The sequence below is a fragment of the Psammomys obesus genome, unplaced genomic scaffold, assembly GCF_907164565.1.
Source record: "Psammomys obesus unplaced genomic scaffold, mPsaObe1.curated_primary_1811, whole genome shotgun sequence".
Lineage (NCBI taxonomy): Eukaryota > Metazoa > Chordata > Mammalia > Rodentia > Muridae > Psammomys > Psammomys obesus.
The window spans coordinates 4,735,882-4,755,431 of NW_026596095.1; the positions used below are offsets into that span (position 1 = coordinate 4,735,882).

Genomic DNA, 19,550 nt, shown 5'->3' on the forward strand with positions numbered 1-19,550 from the left:
ATAGGTTATATGATTACACAATGTTCTTAAAATGTAATAAAGTCCTGACCTAGTGCCATACACCTATAATCTCAACATTCAGGACACTGGGGCAGGAAGAGAAATATGAAAGGTTGTCTGAACTCCACTGCAAAGTGCTATAATATCAAGAAAAAAAAGAGTAGCAACAACAAAACATCCACACATATTTTAAAAGAATAAGTATTTTAAAATATTCTGAAATATTTCTTCTACTGTAAAAACAAAACTTAACTTTAGAGTGAGCTATATTTATATTTTCTTAACACTAATGATGAAATACACACCCTTAATAAGACATAATAGTCCATTAAAACTCAGTAACATTAACAAAGTAGACATGAAGACACAAGCTGGGTGAGTGGCACATGCCTGTAATCTCAGCATTCAGGAGGTTAAGGAAGGAGAATTACTATACAATGAGCTGGAGGCCAGGGTGTGATAGAAATCATGCCTCATTACATGTACATATAAGTGTTATGCAAACATAAGTTCTATTAGCTACTAGCCCCAAACAACTACTGATGTAAAAGCAGCCCTCTTAAGGTTTTTCTAAATAAATGAACTAAAAAGAAACACTCAGAAATGTTAAGCTCAGTTGTTATTTTTTGTTCACCATCTCCCAGGTTTGAAAACCTCACTAACTTGTATCTATATACTACTGGCAAAGTTCATCACAGCCGATTTGCTTTCTGAAACTGGGATATTTATCTCTTCTAGCTAACTAAAAAGATAAATGGGGGTAGGGGTCTGCAGAGATAGGGGTGAGGACAACCTGCTGCTCTTAGAGAAGAATTGGATTCCGTTTCCACATCGACGTGGCAGTTCGGGGGATTTGCTGCCCTCTTTTGGCATCCTCAAGTACCATAGGCATGTACATAGTGCACACATACACATGCATGCAACACATACACATTGAGAAATTTTAATTCAAAACATAGCTGTTCTGGCAAGAGGTCACATCCAAACACCTTCTAGGTCTGTATGATTCGGCTGGAATATAAACATGCTTTTAATCTAGGAGACAGAGGCAAGCAGATCTGATTTCAAGGCCAGCCTGGTATACAGCAGTTTCAGGTAAAGAAAAGCTTAGGTCTAGGCATGGTTGTACATGCCTTTAATCCCAAACAATGAAAGTAAAGTTAGTTTGTAGAAGGAAGCACCCATGTTTGAAAGGGATGTTTAATTGAATGGCAGAAAAAGTGATAAATCAGAGAAAGATTTGACAGAATAGGATACACCCAACTCTCATGAGAACAGACAGGAAAGGGAAGCCACTTACGGGAGCAGCACAGAGAACAGGAGACAGGATACATTTTTACCAGGACAGTAATAGAGAGACAGGTTGCAGAGGGAGAATTCAGGTGAAGACTGGACAAGCCAGAGAATGAGAGATCAGAGCAGATTGCTGGAGTTAGTTTGAGGCCAAGCAGAGCAATTCAGGACCGAGAGAAAAACCAGATTGAATAAGTCAGCTGGGTAGAACAAGAAAGGATGAATTTATTAAGCAGTAAGTCTCAAAGGCTGAACATTGTAGACATAGGTAACATTGTACAGAGGCTAGAAGCTTCCAGGACTAGACCTAGGTTAGCAGCCTGAGGCATTAATCCTCCAAGATGACAATTACATCAGGTGAATAAAAATTCCTTTTACACATACATATAAAAATGAACATATGTTTGGCTGTGAGCCTAGCCTTCAACGGCTGAGCCATCTGTAAACTAGAAAAGATCATCCTGAGTGAGGTATCCCAGAAGCAGAAAGGCACACATGACATATACTCACTTATAAGTGGATATTAGACATATAATATAGGATAAACATACTGTACATATAAATCTGTACATCTAAAGAAGCTAAGCAAGAAGAAGGATCCTGGGTAAGATGCTCAATCCTCATTCAGAAAGGCAAATGGGAAAGATATCAGAAGAGGGTAAAAACTAGGAACAAGACAGGAGCCTACCACAGAGGGCCTCTGAAAGACTTTATCCAGCAGGGTATTAAAGCAGATGCTGAGACTCATACCCAAACTTTGAGCAGAGTGCAGGGAATCTTATGAAAGTAGGGGGAGATAGAAAGACCTGGACCCCTCCACAAGGAGAGCAACAGAACCAAAAAATCTGAGCCTATGGGTCTTTTCTGAGACTGATACTCCAACCAAGTACCATTCATGGAGATAACCTAGAACCCCTGCACAGATGTAGCCCATGGCAACTCAGTATCCAAGTGGGTGCCCTAGTAATGGGAGCAGGGGCTGTCTCTGACATGAACTCAGTGGCTGGCTCTTTGATCACCTCCCCCATGGGGGTTGGGGGCAGTGTTACCAGGCCACAGAGGAAGACAATGCAGCCAGTCCTGATGAGACCTGATAGGCTTAAGTCAGGGAGAAGGACCTCCCCTCTCAGTGGACTGGGGAAGGAACATGGGAGGAGTAGAGGGAGAGAGGGTGGGATTGGGAGGGCATGAGGGAGGAGTCTGCAGCTGGGAGGGTATGAGGGAGGAGTCTATAGCTGGGATACAAAGTGAATAAATTGTAATAAACAAATAAATAACTTAAATTAATAATAATAATAAAGAAATACAGAAAAAAACACACAAAATAAACATATTTTAAGAATATATGGTATGCAAATCAACCAAACAGTATACTGCTCTTGCTATATATACTAATCTTGTAGGGAAAACAAAAAAAATTTTTATAAACAAAAGACATAACTCACAATACTGATCTGATCAGTTTTAATCTATAACTGAAACAGTATGTTATAGCTCAATTTCAGGGGTAATAGTTTTGTGATTTTGTTTTTTTATTATTAATATTTGTTTTTTAAATATTATTATTATTTGTTTGTTTTTTAAGACAGGTTTTTGTGTAGCCATGGTTGTCCTAGAACTCACTATGTAGGCCAGGCTGGCTTCCAAGTCAAGAGATCCAACTCCCTCTGCCTCCCAAGTGCTGGGATTAAAGGAGCACACCACCACACCTGGGTTTTTATTATTTTTAACTATATATGTGTATTTATAAGTAGTGTAGGAGCCACAGAGGCTAGAGATGACAACTCCCCCGAGATTGTGGTTACAAGTAGTTTGTGAGCTACCTAATGTGGGTCCTGGGAAACGAACTCTGGTCCTCTGGAAGAACAGTCTATGTTCTTAAAGGCTGAACATTCTCTCTGGCCCCTGTGGTTTTGAGACAGGTCTCACCATATAGTGTAGGCTGGCCTCTAATTTGTAGCAGTCCATTGCTTCAGCAGTGATTATAGATGTGTATCACTGTTCTGAGTGTTGAGTTATTTTTAGATACATAAGAAAAAGTCAATGACTCTTTAAAGAGAATAACTTAAGTTTTGTTATGCTGTGGCTAGACCCTGAGGCCTTGGAAATGCTAGGTAAGAACTCTTCCACTAAGCCACATCCTCAACTGACATTTTGGTGCCTACAAGCTCCTAGTATATTCCAAGTTAAATATCTTTTCACTGTCTCTCACTGCCCTTTCTTCCTCAAGGTGTTCCATGACTGTTTAAACAAAACACTATCACTGGTGTAAGTAACAGCTCTGTCAATTTTTAACTTGTTCTTTCATAGACTACAGAATTTCAATTATTACAATCAAGCAAAATCAAGTGTTCAAATATTTCTTCAACTATACAAATATAAAACCTATTTTATGCCAATTTATAGATAAAAGTTGTTCAGTATTCAGCAATAGGGAAAGTAATGATATGGCTCAGTAAGAAAAGCTTTACCCTTCCACTGTGTGGTCACACAGCAGTGAAATGCACACGCCCCATTTCCTGCCGTGAACTATTCTACACTGTCATCCCCCCACCACCACCCACAGCCATTTCCTACCACTAAAGGCAAGAGTTAAAGGCATTCTCCAAAGAACAGAGAATAATTTGAAAACGAGGTTAACCACTATAAAAACTTCAAAATGAAGGAAACAACAGGTTAAAAATATAAACAACACTCCACTGTCCAGATTGGAACAAGCCACCAAATATGTAAGTCACACTAATATGGCCAATGTTGTCATTAGCATTTGGGTACTCAGTAAAAATCAAAACAATCTAAACCATCTTGTTTCTGCATGGCCTTATTCCTCAGCAAGGAAGATACATTCAAACAATTCAAGATGAGGGGTAGGGAGAAATGAAGTGAAAAATATATATGAACTTTTCTTTTTTTATGGATAACTATATGTGAACTTCTATGACAGGAAAAAAAACAAAGGGTAAAAAGGAAAAGAGAAACTATGTCAGCTTAGACAAGCTGCAAAGCCTTTCTGTACATAGTTCTGTGTTATCATCAGGTAAACACTAAGCATGCACAATATTTAGAGGACAGATGCAAATTAAGAGACATTAACTGAAGACTCAGGGTTAAATGTAGGAAGGGAGGTAGTGAGATGGCTCAGTGGGTAGTGTTTGCCACTAAGCCCGACAACCTGAGTTCAATCCGTGGAACCTCACATTGTGGAAAGAGAGAACCAACTCCCGCAAGCTGTACTGACTTTCACATAGGTGCCACAGCATGCACCCCAGACACACTAAATAAATAGAGGAAAAAAAAATGTAATGTAACGTTGTTTGACAGAGTGAGAGCAATACACCCTCACTCTCCTTGCTGACCTAGAAATCAGCCCTTCTTCCCAACTAGGTAGCAGAGGCCTCAGCCCCGATCAGACTCTTAACTGTGAACGCAGACTCAGTTTCTTTTCAGAGGTGACAGTGCTCCATAAATTTCCCACCAACTTTATTCCACAGTCCTGCTCTGGTAGCAGGATGTGGGCAGGGCTGACTTCCTGGACTTCTTTGGAAGCCCTGAGTTGTTCAACCTACATGTGTGCTACTTAGCAGGTGAACCTAATTCCCCAATGCCCTCTTTTACCTTTACTTCACTTGTTGCTATTCCAAATGCCTTATGCATAACACTGGAGGATTCTGCTTTCCTAACTGAGCCCTTACTGGTACAGTTATTGAGACCAAATGTGGTCTTACCTCTTATCCAGAGGTAAGAGAATCATAATGACAAAAATCTGGAATTAATTCTCCAATCTGACCACATTAATGGTGAAGGAGATACTGATAGCTCATCCTACAGAAGTAACAGTTTCCTGCATCCTCCTCTACAGTCACCTACAGCACTGCACTTCACAAACTTAGCACTTCTGAAAAATCAATCTAGTCTGATCCTATGGGAAGCTGAAATAAAAGGCAGACTAAATTTAGAAAATTACAGGATCTCAGGATCCTATATTCCGCACTTTTGTACTATGTCTCTCAATACATCAAAACTCCTTAAAAGTTGTACTAGGTTAAATGTCCCCCAAAATACCACATTCTGGTTACTAAAGCCTGTACCTGTTTTGTTCCTTGGAGAGGGTTATGGAAAGAGTACCCTTTCTATGTTCAAATGCAGGTGAAATTAAGAATCTTGAAGCTGGGACTAATGGTACAAGCCTATAACCACACTACTTGGGAAGTGGACAGAGAAGGGTCAGAAAGTGTTCAAGGTCTTCTATGCTATGGAGTGAACTGGAGGCCAGCCTGGGCTACATGAGATACTGTCTCAAAAAACAAGCAAAAGATAAAGAAATCAACAACATGGAGATGGGCCAAATGTGCACACCTATACCCCAGCATTTGACAAAAGAGGCAGGAGCTTAGGTTCAAGGCCAGCCTGGTCTATGTAGCTAATTTCAGGCCTCCCGGAGCTTTGTAGTGAGACCTCAACTCATGAAAGAGGGGTCATATAAGAAAACATGAGGATCTGGAGTAAAACACAATAAAAAATACTGTATCTTTTTGTTTTGTTTTTGTTTTTTGAGACAGGGTTTCTCTGTGTAGCTGTCTGTCCTGGAACTAGCTCTAGAGACCAGGTCTGCCCCAATCAAGCAGAGATCCACTTGCCTCTGTTTCACAGCGACTGGATTAAAGGTGTGTGCCACCACTGCCCAACTACTGTGCCTTCTTCTTAAATGTTTAAAAATATATTATTCTACACAGAGTAACACCTACAATGTTTATAGTACCCACCAAATACTCAGTATTGTACTCTTTTTCTTTCACAGTTAAGAGACTGAGAGAAAAATGGCCAACAAAATGATTTTAGGTGACAAAGGCTGCTTCATTCTTTCTCTACAAGCCCAAGGTCAGGGAAACCCAACAGAGCAGTCTGAAGAGAAAGCACAAGAAGAAATGGAAGGTGTCAGTAAAGTGCAAGGCCTGCTACCAGCAGTGCCCTGTGCTGTGCTATGAATCTAACAAGGTCCCAGACACAGAAGACAGCCGAACCCAAGAAAACACAGTTCTTTCTTACACTTTTTCTTTGAAATTTGCTGAGAATAACTTTCAAGAGTAGCACCCCTTCAAATGTATACAAATAACCATGTACAACGATAGACATGTTAAGGAAATTATCCCTGGTTTACATAAGATTACATTATATTCCTTGTATATACAATTCATATTTGTTAATATACCTCAATAAACAAAAAGCATTTTTAGATGAAGAAAATAACCGGGAACAGTGATACATGCCTATAATTTCACTTACTCAGGAAACTGAGGCAGGACGTTTGAAAGGTCAAGAACAGAATGCACCATGATCTTGGGGTGGGATGACAGGAGAAATTTGAAGGTGCTAGTCTTCAGAATTGGGAGTCTTACAGGCACAAGCCAAGAAATGCAGGCGGCCACCAGCAACTGGAATTGGGAATACATACTTGCCTAGAACTACTAGAGGGAGTAAAGCCCTGATGACATTGATTTTTGGATTTCTTGCTTTTGGTAAGAGAATGAGCTGTTGTCTTAGGTTACCAAACTGTGGTGTTAATTTTTACACCACAAAAAAACTAATGTAGGGATTTAAACCTGCTATATTTAAAAAGCAAATAAACTTTTCTCTATATCTAATTAGGAAGAAAGTGCTTAATGTTAGGAAAGAAAGCTGGCAAGAATTAAGCTTGGGTATGTGTGTGTGCAGTACAGTTTAATTGTAAAGTATGTGTTTACCATGCAAAAGGTGCTGGGATTGATATGTATCACAAAAATGCATATATACATGCATGCAGATGTACAGAAGACAAGTAAATTTCAGTACTTAAAAAGAACTGGTCAGGCCAGGGTGTTCGTATACCCGTGCCTTTAATCCGCTCACTCAGGGCACAGGGGCAGGAGGATCTCTTTGAGTTTGAGGACAGCCTACTCTACATTAGCAACTTTCACAACAGCCAAGACTGAGAGATCCAGCCTGAAAAATAAACACAACAAAAATCAGAAAAACAAACAAACAAATACACACACACACACACACAAAAAGTGGGGGGATGGGAAGAAAAGGCAGAGGCAGGAGGACCTCTGTGAATCTGACACCTGTCTGATCTACATATGGAGTTCCAGGACAGCCAGAACTAAAAAAGACCCTGCCTCAAAACATAAAATAAAATAAAGTATCAATCAGTTATCAGGAAAATTGGGACATAAATTAATTCCTTGCATATAATACTTGTTCAATAAATGCTTTATAGAAATATAGACTCAGTAATGAAATAAAAACATCATATAAATGAAAAATTACTTCAACCTCTTGTGGAAACCTCAAAGCCCATTCAGTTCCTTCACAAAAAGTATTAATTTCCACAGGATCAGAGGGACTTTGCTAATGTTACAAAGTGATTCTTTACTATTTATTCTAGATTTTTTTTAGCTATGCTAGAGATAGGAGCCTGAGCCTCACTATGCTAGGCAAGCACTTTAACACCGAGCTATACCAATACACTATCCTTTTTACTGCCACTATCAAAACATAAGAGTGTAGTGCCACCTCCCCCACCACAACCATACTCTTCTAGCCTCAGACATTTAGATATTGTGCTTATTCAAGTCCTTCACACTGCCTGCTGACTGATGTGGACAGGCTCAGGCTCTTCCAACCCTAACTTACTCTCCACACTGCAGGTGTCTTAGGAATATATGCATTTAATCACATCCTTTTCTTGTTTGTAAAGTTCAGCTGACACCTTATCAAACAGAGGACACACAGCTGCTCATAATCTGGCCTTAGCCTAAATTTCCTGTCATAAACCACTGCCTATCTCAAATCATTCATTGTTTTATGTATGTATTTTTGAACGAGTATTTGTCTCTTTTAAAAACCCCTTCCTACAGGGCTCAGAAAACTCCACTAAAGGAGGATAGTATGCCGGTCAGTGGTGGTTGCAAACCTTTAGTCTCAGCATTTGGGAGGCAAAGGCACGTGGATCTCTATGAGTTCAAGGTCAGTCTGGTCTACAGATTGAGTTCTAGGACAGACAGGGCTACAAAGAGAAACCCTGTCCCGAGAAAGGAAGAAAAAAAAAAACCAGAGAGATGATAGTATTCTGAGCCCTGGGAGTGTTTTTCTCTCCCCACTCCCTGGCCAGTTCTGGGCCTTGCTGCATGCCAGGCACACGTGCTACCACTCAACTACCCCTGCCATACTCTAGCGACTTAGCCCCTCCCCCTACTTTGTAAGAGTGCTCACGAATTTATCAGAGGCACATTATGACACTGACTTTTGAAGCTAGAATGTTAATCAGCTTCTCTAGTTCTCTGCCAGCAACTGTTTATCAACCACACAGATGATATCATTTCAAATGAAAACAAACCACCCCTAACCCCCAAAAAAGATAGATAAGTGACTGAAACACACAAAAAAAGGTAAGTGACTGTGCATCCTAGGTTAGGCAACATGGCCGAGATTTTCTTCTTTTCAGTGTTGTACTCCCTTTGTTGCTCACCAGCAACATCTGTCACATTAGGTATTTGCTCTGTGTTGGAGTAACAAAAGGCTACATAAAATCCTTAGTATTTAAATCCTCAGGAAGAATGATCTCTTTGTGAATTAAGTCATTCCCAGGAACTCTAGAGCTTTCAGGGGTCAGGGTGGTACAGCTTTGACAAGTCTTTCCGTACATCTGTCAGACAAGGGACAAAACTGGTTCTCAATGTATTCTAATAAATACAACTTTATAAGTTAAGTAAGAACCTTGAACATCTCTAATATGCCCTGTTTCTTGCTAGTCATCACACACAGATTATCTCATATAAATATAACCTGAAAAGAAGATATCACTTCTTTTCCAGATTAAGCTTCTGGGGCTGGAGAGAGGTCTCAGTGACTAAGACACTGGCTGCTCTTCCAAGGGACCCAATTCCAATTCCTAGATGTCGGGTTTCATCTGGAGCTGCTATGTGTTCAAGTGTTGATTGCTTGCCCCCCAGGATTCTTGTTGTCCTATGGGCAGATTCTCACCTATTCCCGTTGACATTGTGTGACCATAGCCTCCTAAATTGTCCCTGATTGGATAATATAAGTTGCTGGCAGCCTATAGTTGGGCAGAGAGAGAAGTGGGAGGCGGGACTTCCTGGGAAAGAGAAAGAAACTCTGGGAAGCAAACAGGAAAACTTTTGCAAAAAGACAGGAGCAGGCCTGGAAGGTATACCAGCAATAAGACTGGATGGGGCTAAGTGGTCTGGTTAAGTTAGATGAGCTAGTTGAGAGTCTGCCCAACTAAGGTCTTTATTTTTATGGAGGAAGGGCCACCAGGATCTTACAATACTCTTGGTCTTCCATGACAGCTCATATCTGTCAGTCACTCTGGTTGCAAGTGATCCAATGCCCTCTTCTGGCCTCTGAGGGCACTGTATGCTTGTGCTGCAAGAACATAACATGCAAGCAAAACACTCAGCCACATAAAATGCTAAAATAATTACAACTAAGTTCCAGGGGATCTGACGTCCTTTTCTGGCCTCTGCATACAAGTGATGCAGATGTACATTTAGGCAAAACACCCATACGCATAAAATAAAAATGCCCACTGAGACATCTCGCTGGCTCCAGAAAAAATACCCAACTTTTAAGGAGGAGAAAACAAAAACTCAGAGTAGGTATAAAGTTATACGTGAATCTTTCTTTGTGGAGTGAACTTGTTTCTTAGCATTTCACCTAATGTAACCTAAAGCTTCAACTTTGGATTAACTCTAATTTCTACCATGCTGCCCAACCTAGGATACACAGTCGAATAACTTAGTCATTCTGTTGTTATTGGAATGGTTTCATTTAAGATGGTACCTTCAATGTAGTTTATAAACAGTTTTGGGCAGACAACTGGTTAACCTTCTAGCGTCAAAAGTCATTGCCAAAAATAAATACCAACAACAAAACATATCTTTAAAGATGACTAAAAATATAATACAGGGCTGGAAAGCTGGCCCCAGGATTACGAGCATTGTGTTCTTGCAGAGGACCAGAGTTCAACTCCTAGCACTGGGGTATGAAACACGTGAAACTCCAGTTCCAGAGACTCCAGAACCACCTTCTGGCCTCTTGAATGCACTGCATGCATGTGTTACACATACATATAGGCAGGCAAAATACACAGAAAATAAATGTTAAAAGAAGATCTTTCAAAAATTAAAATAAATTTGAATGCATACATATATAAACACGATAGGCGTAGTGGCACAAGACTGTAGTGCTAAAGGGACCCAACCCTACACCCATCCCCAACAAATCTCAGCAAAACAAAAAAGGAGCAAGAGAGAGAGAGAGAAAGAACACACATCACAGCACTATACTTTTTCATTCATGGAGACAATTAGGCTAAATAGATTTAACATACACTTGCTGGTTTTTAAATTGAAAATCTAATATTAAGCATCAATTCACACTGATCTAAACTTAAAATTATTTAACCTCAAATAGAAACTCTAAATTTTTCAAGAAAAGAAGTTACTGAATCATAATTCTCATTAGCCCTAGTTGCTGAATCATAAAATAAGGCTTTTAACTGAGAAATTGTTTCCAATGATTCTAAAACCTTGCCACATTCATTCGGGATATTAAATTCCTCAAAAGGCACATGCTTGAGTACATATTATATCCATTTCAAACTCAAGTGATATAGAACTGAGGGCAAATTATTCGACCTGTGTGATCTTCAATAGTCATCTAAAAAATGGAACCAATAATAATTGTCCTACTTGAGGCTATCCTGGGGTACTTATTAAGCTCCAAGCCAGCCTGGAGGTCTATGATATGAAACCCTATCTCAAATGAAACAAACAAATAAAACATAAATATAAAAAGCCTATGGTTGTCTAAAAACATACAATATGTTGGATAAAGTAACTTTTTAAAAAGATTGAAAGGATTACATTAATTTGAGTCATGGATGAGTTTAAATTTTGAAGGGTTTTTAATGTCTGCCTAAATTATTTAAAATTATTCTTGGTTAGAGCAAAGCACTTACCTAGCATTCAGTATGCCCTATGTTCCACCCCCAGAACCATTAAAAATCTCCGCCTTTAAGAAAGCGATTACAAAGAACTGAAGTCACAAAGACATGCCAACAGCTCAGTGATATAATGCTCCATCAATATTCCCACAGGGTTCATTCCACGGGTCCCCCCCCCCCCCCCCCCCCCCCCCCCCCCCCGCCTACCTCCCTAAGCACAGAAGATAGGAAGAGAAGAGAGGGCGCCTGTGACCGTGCTTGCTATCAGAACAGGAGTAGTTGAAAGGCAGCCCGACTAAAAGCGGCGAGTTCGGTTTGGAATTTATTGGTATAGTGCATCAGGAAGGAGCCAGAAAGAAACAGAAGACTCAGTAGAAAAAAATTTAAAGGGAGGAAAGTTAGTAAAAAATGTAAACGTAGAAGCCATTCTTCGAAAGGAAACAACTTTTGAGTCAGTAGCAATGGAATTAAACCGTGAGAAACAACCAAACGTCATCTGTAACTACCAAAGCAAGTGCCTATACTCAACTCTGATGCCATATTCAAATATTGCACTTAAGAGAATAAAGGACACGCTTCTCAAAAGGAAGTTTAAGTGCCTTGCTACAGTAAGGCCCATTACTATACTTAATATCCCTTAATTCATTTGAACTAGCAGAAACTTTAGTTGACTTAAATAAAAATACTCACTGAACTCCTCCACTCTTCAATACTCAGAACCCCCGCACCACTCGCCACACACACACTCTCTGATGGGCACCTCGCATGGTCTCAGACACCCATCGCCTTTGGTCTAGCCTTACCACGGGCACCCTTTCCATCTCTTGAAGTCCCTGCAGCTTCTTGAGCGAGCACACAGTCCTTTCCCGGCAGACCTGTCCCTACTCTAGAGTTCCAGGATGGACGGGAGCTCCAGGGAAGACTGGCCGCCAGCCTGGCCCCCTGGGCACTCGGCCCGCCAGTCTGGAACTTGCAGGCAAACTGTCTGCCACACCCCTCCCCTCAGGACCTTTTCCTTCTCCACCCAGAACGTTCAAGCACGTCCGGGCCGGAGGGACAAGGCGCCCATTCATCTGCTCGCTCTGAACGTGAGCTGCAGCCCTCCCCTGCAGTCTGGGTGGCCCAAGCATCCCGTACCTCAACCGCCCCACGCCAGCCCAGCCCACAGTCTCCGGCCTCGGCGCCCGCCGCTCCCCGCCAGCGCACTCCGCTCACCCGCCGTGCGGCTCGACCAGCTACCCGCACCGAAGCTCCGGGCTCCGAGACGCCCGGCGCCCCAGGCTGCCGAGCCCGTCGGCTCCGCCGCGACCGCTGACCCGCAGCGCCGCCGGCTCCAGCCGTTCCGGTACCCCGGACCGCCTCGACGCGGCCCAGGCGTTTCCGGGTTCCCGCGGTCCCGTCCGCCAAAGGCTCCGGCTTCCGCCTCGGCCCAGGCAAACGCCGTTCCTTGTTCGGCTCCGTCGGACCCAGCTTCGCGCTTGTGGGCCGCGTCTTTGAGGTGATCGCACCGGGGCTGCTCCTTGTGCAGCTCCCGTGTCGGCCTCACGGTTGCGGGACAGTGATAGGAAGGGTGTTTCTGCCAGACACTCCAGCAGCACAGTGGCAGGATAACCCGAAACTTCAGGAAGGGCGAAGTCCTTTGGGCCAAAGAACCCTGACCGAGAACCGGGAGGCGGATCTTGGCTCCTGAAAATGACCAGCAATTAGTTGAAAACGAGATTATCCCTGGTGCAGGTTACCAACCTTAGTCTAGGAGCCAACTTTTTCCTTTGGAAATGACCGCTGCCCCCACCGTGACAGACCTGGAGAGTCTTGGGAATCCAAAATAGGCTTAGTGTCATTAAACAGGGGAAAGGTAAAGAGAGAGATACCGCGGTATAGGAGAGCGATTTACCTCTTCCTGTCTGAGAGGATCTCATACATACTACGTTTTAAAGCCTTCTAAAATATTTCGCAAATCTTCCAACCACTGTAGCCAATGCTACCGGGAGACATGCTGAAAGGTAATATTTTGGGTTTGGGTTGTTCGTTCCATACAGCTGATTCATCCCTTCCCCGTTAACACTGTGCTAGAATTCAGCTTATGCCTCTTCGTGTTGTGAATGATTAAAACCATGTCTTAGGGAAGCAAAGTTAGGAAACCACAAAGAAAAATAAAATCAGGTGATTGTTAGCACAGGATGCCTCACTTTAAAGCTTTTTTGTAATCTATTCTTCATTGAATGTAAAGTAGATCTAGATATTTGCTGAGGTCTGAATCTAAAATGTTCCCCATCTGCCCATATATGGTACCCCATCATATGGTAAAGATTTGGTTACTAGCTAATGGGCTTTGGAGTTGGGGGAATTGAGTAGATAAGTGAAGGCTCTGACCTAGACCACTGATATATTAAACTTTTGAAGGTATTATTGTGAGATGGTGTAAATTGTGGAACAGGCCTATTTGTAAGAAGTGGGTCACGGGCTTTTAAGGGTGTGTCTTACCCTGGCCTCTCCTCTGGTGTTCTGTGCAGCCTGTAAGGTTCTTTGTACTGTTAGGCCCAGCAAGAGCCTAAATATAAGAAGGTATGAAGAGAACTCAGGAAACTAATCATCCATCGATGCAAAAACACAAGAGACTCTTCTTGACCATTGTACAATGGGGTCACCCCTGCTGGTCAGCAAGGAGTGGCACCGGAGACAAAGACCTTAGGTTTTTAAAAGACACAAGGCGGGAATCTCCTGGGGTTGACTTCTTGGCAATTTAGGATTGGATGAAATGTTTAACTTTTAAAATAATTGGTTAGTTCTGGTCACCCTTAGGTCCAGTCAGCCCTGTCGTAAATATCTGATCGTCAAGTCAGTTTGGAATTTCCTGCCATCCACAGTTAAATGTGGGAGGGTGATTAACTCATCCCATGTCTGTTCTGAGGAGTGGGGGTTACAGGTTTTGGATCAAAGGTCAGGAGAAGGATTGGGGCCATTTGGCCCAGTTTCCAAACGAAGCCCATCTCACCGACACCAGCCGGTGATTTTTTTTTCTCCATTTAGTAGAGATCTCTGCTTGTTCTCTTCCTTATCTCTGCCCTCACAGATGGCTAATGTCAGGAACTTTTACATTCCTCGGTTCTCTGGAGAAGCACTAAGAGGCTTTAATTAACATGGGCCTAAAACTTGCAAATATAAGTTATAAGGCAATTAAAAGAAACATAGGTTACAAAGTTAGTCTGATACTTTCAGTACATAACTGCCCCACTACATAAATCACAACCAGAGGCCCAGAAGCAACGAAACCACGTGACCTCCGAAACCGTGAACCCATATAAATTCTTCCTAAGTTTTTTGGTCAGGCATTTTTGTCAAAGCAGCGAAGAAAGTAACTAATACAAATCTTACTTAAAAAAACCAAAACAAAAAAAGGGGGGGTCAGGATCCCACATTGTGGCTCAGGCTAGCTAGGCTAGTCTTGAAGGCCTCTATCTATTGGCAACCATTCTGTCTCAGCCTTTCTGTGCCAAGCAATTACATCTGCTTTCTTTCCTTTACCTTTCTCTTCCCCACTCCCACCTCCCAAAATTATTGGAAATTGAACCCAAGCTGTTGTACCTCATGTACTTTTCCACTGAGCCCTTTCTCCATTAGAGAGAGAGAGAGAGAGAGAAAGAAAGAAAGAAAGAAAGAAAGAAAGAAAGAAAGAAAGAAAGAAAGAAAGAAAAAGAAAAACTTAAAATGCCTAATACATGATAATTACAGCTTGGCACTATTCTGAGGTGTATTTTGGGGGAACCTGCTCATGTGTCTACCGATACCCAGAAAATAATTGGTAGCATAAATGTGTGATTGTAAAGGAAAAGGAAGATTTACAATATATTAGCGAGAAAAATATACCTTACAACATAAATTCTTTTCTGTTGTTATTTTATTATGGTTTTGAGACAAGGTCTCCTTATTTAGCCCAGGCTGCCCTGAAACTTTCTATATAGCTCAGGCTGGCTACAAACTTATAATTCATCTTTGTCTTGGCCTCTTGAGTGCAGAAATCACAGGAGATACCACCATGTTCAGTGTCACAAATACATAGGTTGGAGAAAGGGACTTTTTTTTTTTTTCAGGAAATTTTAAAATGAATTTTTAAAGATAGAGAAGTAGAAGCATTTATAATAATGAAGTAGTGACATGCTTTGCTGTCTTGGAGGGCAGAGAACTGAAAAATAACCTAAAACTGTGAAAATAGAGGGCCAGTTTGCAACACTCTTCAGGTAAGGTGTGAAGTCAAGACATGAGCCTTGTGTGGTATAGAAATGCAACTGAAGTCCTCGCTGCTTGAGAAGCTGAGGCAGGGGGATAACTTAGGAGTCAATCTGGGCAACTTAGTGAAATTCTCTCTTGCCTTTTAAGTTTGCTTTAAAGATGTGGGAGAGGACAAGACTAACTGAAAAAATGCCCTAGGTCCAATCACCAGGACTGAACAAAAAGAAAAGAAAAATGATGTGATAGGAGGCCAAAGATCTGTTTAAGTTTTCATCTCTTCTTGCTTTAACTTTGGTAGTTTGGATAAATCCAGAAATTCATCCATTTCACTTAGCTTTTCCAACTAAATGGAACATTTTTTTTAAGTATGCCCTTATAGTATTTTGAATTTCTTTCATGTTTGTTATGATGTTTCTGTTCTGATGTGTTCCTTCCTGATTCTGTTAATTGGGCACATTTGTTTCTTTCCAATTAAAAAAATAACAATACTTTTCACTGACCTTTCCTGGCTTCACAATTTATGCTCCAGTACATAACTTCTTCCCTGTATACAAAATGCTTGACCAGGACCATATCTCTCTTTGGTTCTTCACTAACTTTAAATTGTTTTCTATTCAGTCATTGTTTTTATAGTTGGCCACCCACCAGCTCAGATACCATCATCCTCAAATTTGAAGAATTTTTTTTTTTTTTGCTCCCTTTCTCCTAAGGGCCTAAATCCCCTTTCACTGGCCCCATTGGCATCTCAAATCATCCTGTGTATATCTATATAATTTCACTTCCTTGTCCAGTTTTATATTCCTTGAGGTCAGTGCTTTCCTAATTATTTTTTGATTTCCAGCCTCTTAGCAAAGTACCTACGGCATAAAATTGTATGGTAGGCACACACCTGTAGTCCCACAACCATCCTGGCATGAGTGAAGATATTCTAAAGAAACACTTGTGCTCCTCCCTTTAGTTATCAGACTCCTCAAACAACGGTTCCTAAGATATTGTAATTTCCACAGGAATCTCAAACTGGGAGAAGGAAGACAATGAAGCCTGGGGTCAGCCAGAGGAAGAACTTATCTCCAGAAAAGAGATCTTACACAGTCCAAACAACTTGTCAAAACACCTTGCAGGAGACACTTAAGCCAAGAGAATGATGGATCAGTGATGGGTGTGGCCATACCTTGACCAGAACTACTTATTTATATATACTTCTTGTCTTCTATTTAAACTTAAATTTCATGTTAGACCCTGAAGACTTTGGGGGTATCCACTGGACCCCTTCCCTTGTTCTTCTCCCTGATGTGGTTACACTGAATAAAACCTCGAAGGGCATTATGGCACATGCCTGTAATCCCAGTACGTAGGAGGCAGAGGCAGGCAGATCTCTCAGTTTGAGGCTACCCTGTCTACAGAGAGCCAGGGCTACATATATATATGTATATATATATACATATATACATATATATGTGTATATAAATATGTATGTATATATTGTCTGTTTAACTGACCTAATGAGGACTTGATAGGAGTTCTAGGGTCCAGGCTCTGAACCTCTTAACAACTTCATTATGATTCCCGCACTTGTGGGGCTACAGCAGGAATATTCTTGTGAAATCAAGACCATCCTGGGCTACAGAGTGAGTTGCAAAGGGCTGTGCTATTGAGTGAGACCCCCGACTGAAACGACCAGAAACTAAGTATGTATTTCCTGAACTGAGAGGAACAGAACTCAACTGGTTGGGTTCAGGATGATAGGAGATGAAGTTTACCAGAGCAAGTGTTAGCACAAGTCTGGACATAAAGTAGCTCAAGTGAATAGTCAAGCCTGAAGCTCTTCTGACAACAAGAATCCTATCACCCTTAAGTGGTTTGCTCATCTCCTTTAGCTCCCACAGCAGCCTGACAAAGTGAGCATCAGGGCTTGGCATTTCACAGAAAGTGAAACTGGAGCCTACACACAGGAAATAATTTTACAATCCTATATACACTAAAGGGATAGGATGGGATTTGAATCCTTATTTGTCCCAAGAAACCCATCCTTTTTTGTTTTTTTTTTTTTTTGTTTTGTTTTGGTTTTTTTTTTTTGTTTTTTTTTTTTTTTAATGCTAAGAATCAAACCCAGGCCTCCTGCATGCTGTCAATCAAGTGCCCTCCCACTGAGCTAGAGCCCAACACCCCTATGTATAAGAAAATTACATATAACTACATGAATTTCGAAATGGGGCAGGAGAGAAATGAGCACAGAAGAAAGAGGAGATGGCGGAAGCAAAAGTAGTGACAGAGGTGAGAAGTGTTAGTGAATTGTGCGGAAGATCACAGGTGAAGACAGAGAAAACAGCAGTCAGTACACTATGCAAGGAGACTGGTTTATCAGCTGATCTTTGTATGTGTGTGTGTGTGCTTCTCTGTGTGTATGTGTATTTTGCCCACATGTTTGTCTGTGCATGGTGTATATGCAATGCTCAACGAGGCCAGAAAACAGTATCAGATTCCCTGAGAGTGGGATGGCAGACACGTATGAGCTGCTGGGAACTGAACGTGGGACCTCTGGAAGAGCAGCCAGTGCTCTTAACCAGCCTCCTATCATCTAACCTTGACAGCAAAATTTCACAACATTTAAGACACAATGATAACAAGAAATCAGTTTAAAGGTAGCTAGGGCCAAATAAATTATTTCTGAAATATTTGTTTAGAAATGCCAGAAAAAAAAATAGATGATCTGCTTATATTTAAATTTCAAATAAACAATAATTGTTTGGTTATACAATATTTGGGATATACTCATACTAAAAAATTCATTATCAGACATTCTAATTTAAGTTGGCCATAGAGCCAACCTGAAGACTTGCTACATACTGAGTTTAGGCCAGCCTGAGCTACATGAAACCATGTCTCAAAAAACAAAAATATGGCTTGGGCATGATAGTATATACCTTTTTAATATAATTTTTATTTATTACATTTATTCAAGTTGTATCCCAGCTGTAGCCTCATCCGCTCCCTCCCTCCCTTCCTTCCTCCCTCCCTCCCTTTCTCCCTTCCTCCCTCCTTCCCTCCCTCCCTCCCTCATCTCCTCTCATGCCCCTTCCCCAATCCACTGATAGTGGAGGAACTCCTCCCCTTCCATTTGACCCTAGCCTATCAGGTCTCATCAGGACTGTCTTTCATAGTCTTCCTCTGTGGCCTGGTAAGGCTGCTCCCCACACAGGGGGAGGTGATCAAAGAGCCAGCCACTGAGTTCATGTCAGAGACAGCTCCTGCTCACCTTACTAGGAAGCCCATTTGGAATCTGAGCTGCCACAAGCTATCTCTGTACAGGGGTTCTAGGTTATCTCCATGAATGGTCCTTAGTTGGAGTATCAGTCTCAGAAAAGACCCATAGGCCCAGATATTTTGGTTTTGTTGTTCTTGTGGAGCTCCAGACCCTTCCAGTCTTTCTATCTCCCTTTTCTTTCATAACATTCCCTGCACTCTGCCTAAAGTTTGGCTAAGAGTCTCAGCATCTGCTTTAATACCCTGCTGGGTAGTCTTTCAGAGGCCCTCTGTGGTAGAGATCCTGTCCTTTCCCTCTTTTTTTCTCCCTTTTCTGATGTCCATCCCATTTGCCTTTCTGAATGAGGATTGATCATCTTACCCAGGGTCCTCCTTTTTGCTTAGCTTCTTTAAGTGTATAGATTTTACTATGATTATCCTATATTATATGTCTAATATCCACTCATAAGTGAGTATATACCCTGTGTGTCTTTCTGCTTCTGGGATACCTCACTCAGGATGATCTTTTAGAGTTCCTGCCATTTGCCTGCAAATTTCATGATTTCCTTGTTTTTAATTGCTGAGTAGTATTCCATTGTATAAATGTACCACAATTTCTGTATCCATTCCTCAACTGAGGGACATCAGGGTTGTTTCCAGCTTCTGGCTATTACAAATAAAGCTGCTACGAACATGGTTGAGCAAACGTCCTTTTTGTATACTTGAGCCTTTTTTGGATATATGCCTAGGAGTGGTATACCTGGATCTTGAGGTAGCA

At 41.4% G+C, this 19,550-nt stretch overlaps 1 protein-coding gene and 1 long non-coding RNA gene across 2 annotated transcripts in view; one reads left to right on the top strand and one right to left on the bottom strand.

Moving 5' to 3' along the window:
- The window catches only part of Slc35a3 (solute carrier family 35 member A3), a 44,371-nt gene extending 31,533 nt beyond the window's left edge, over window positions 1–12,838 (bottom strand). Inside the window, exon 1 of the mRNA XM_055628137.1 lies at window positions 12,515–12,838. The gene's annotated coding sequence lies outside the window, so the exon portion shown is untranslated. The remainder of the gene's footprint in view (window positions 1–12,514) is intronic.
- A 337-nt stretch (window positions 12,839–13,175) lies between these two features.
- LOC129691944 (uncharacterized) lies at window positions 13,176–16,852 on the top strand. The gene is made up of 2 exons (XR_008722582.1): window positions 13,176–13,302; window positions 16,537–16,852. It is a non-coding gene; the product is annotated as an uncharacterized LOC129691944 (long non-coding RNA).
- Window positions 16,853–19,550: the final 2,698 nt, after the last annotated feature.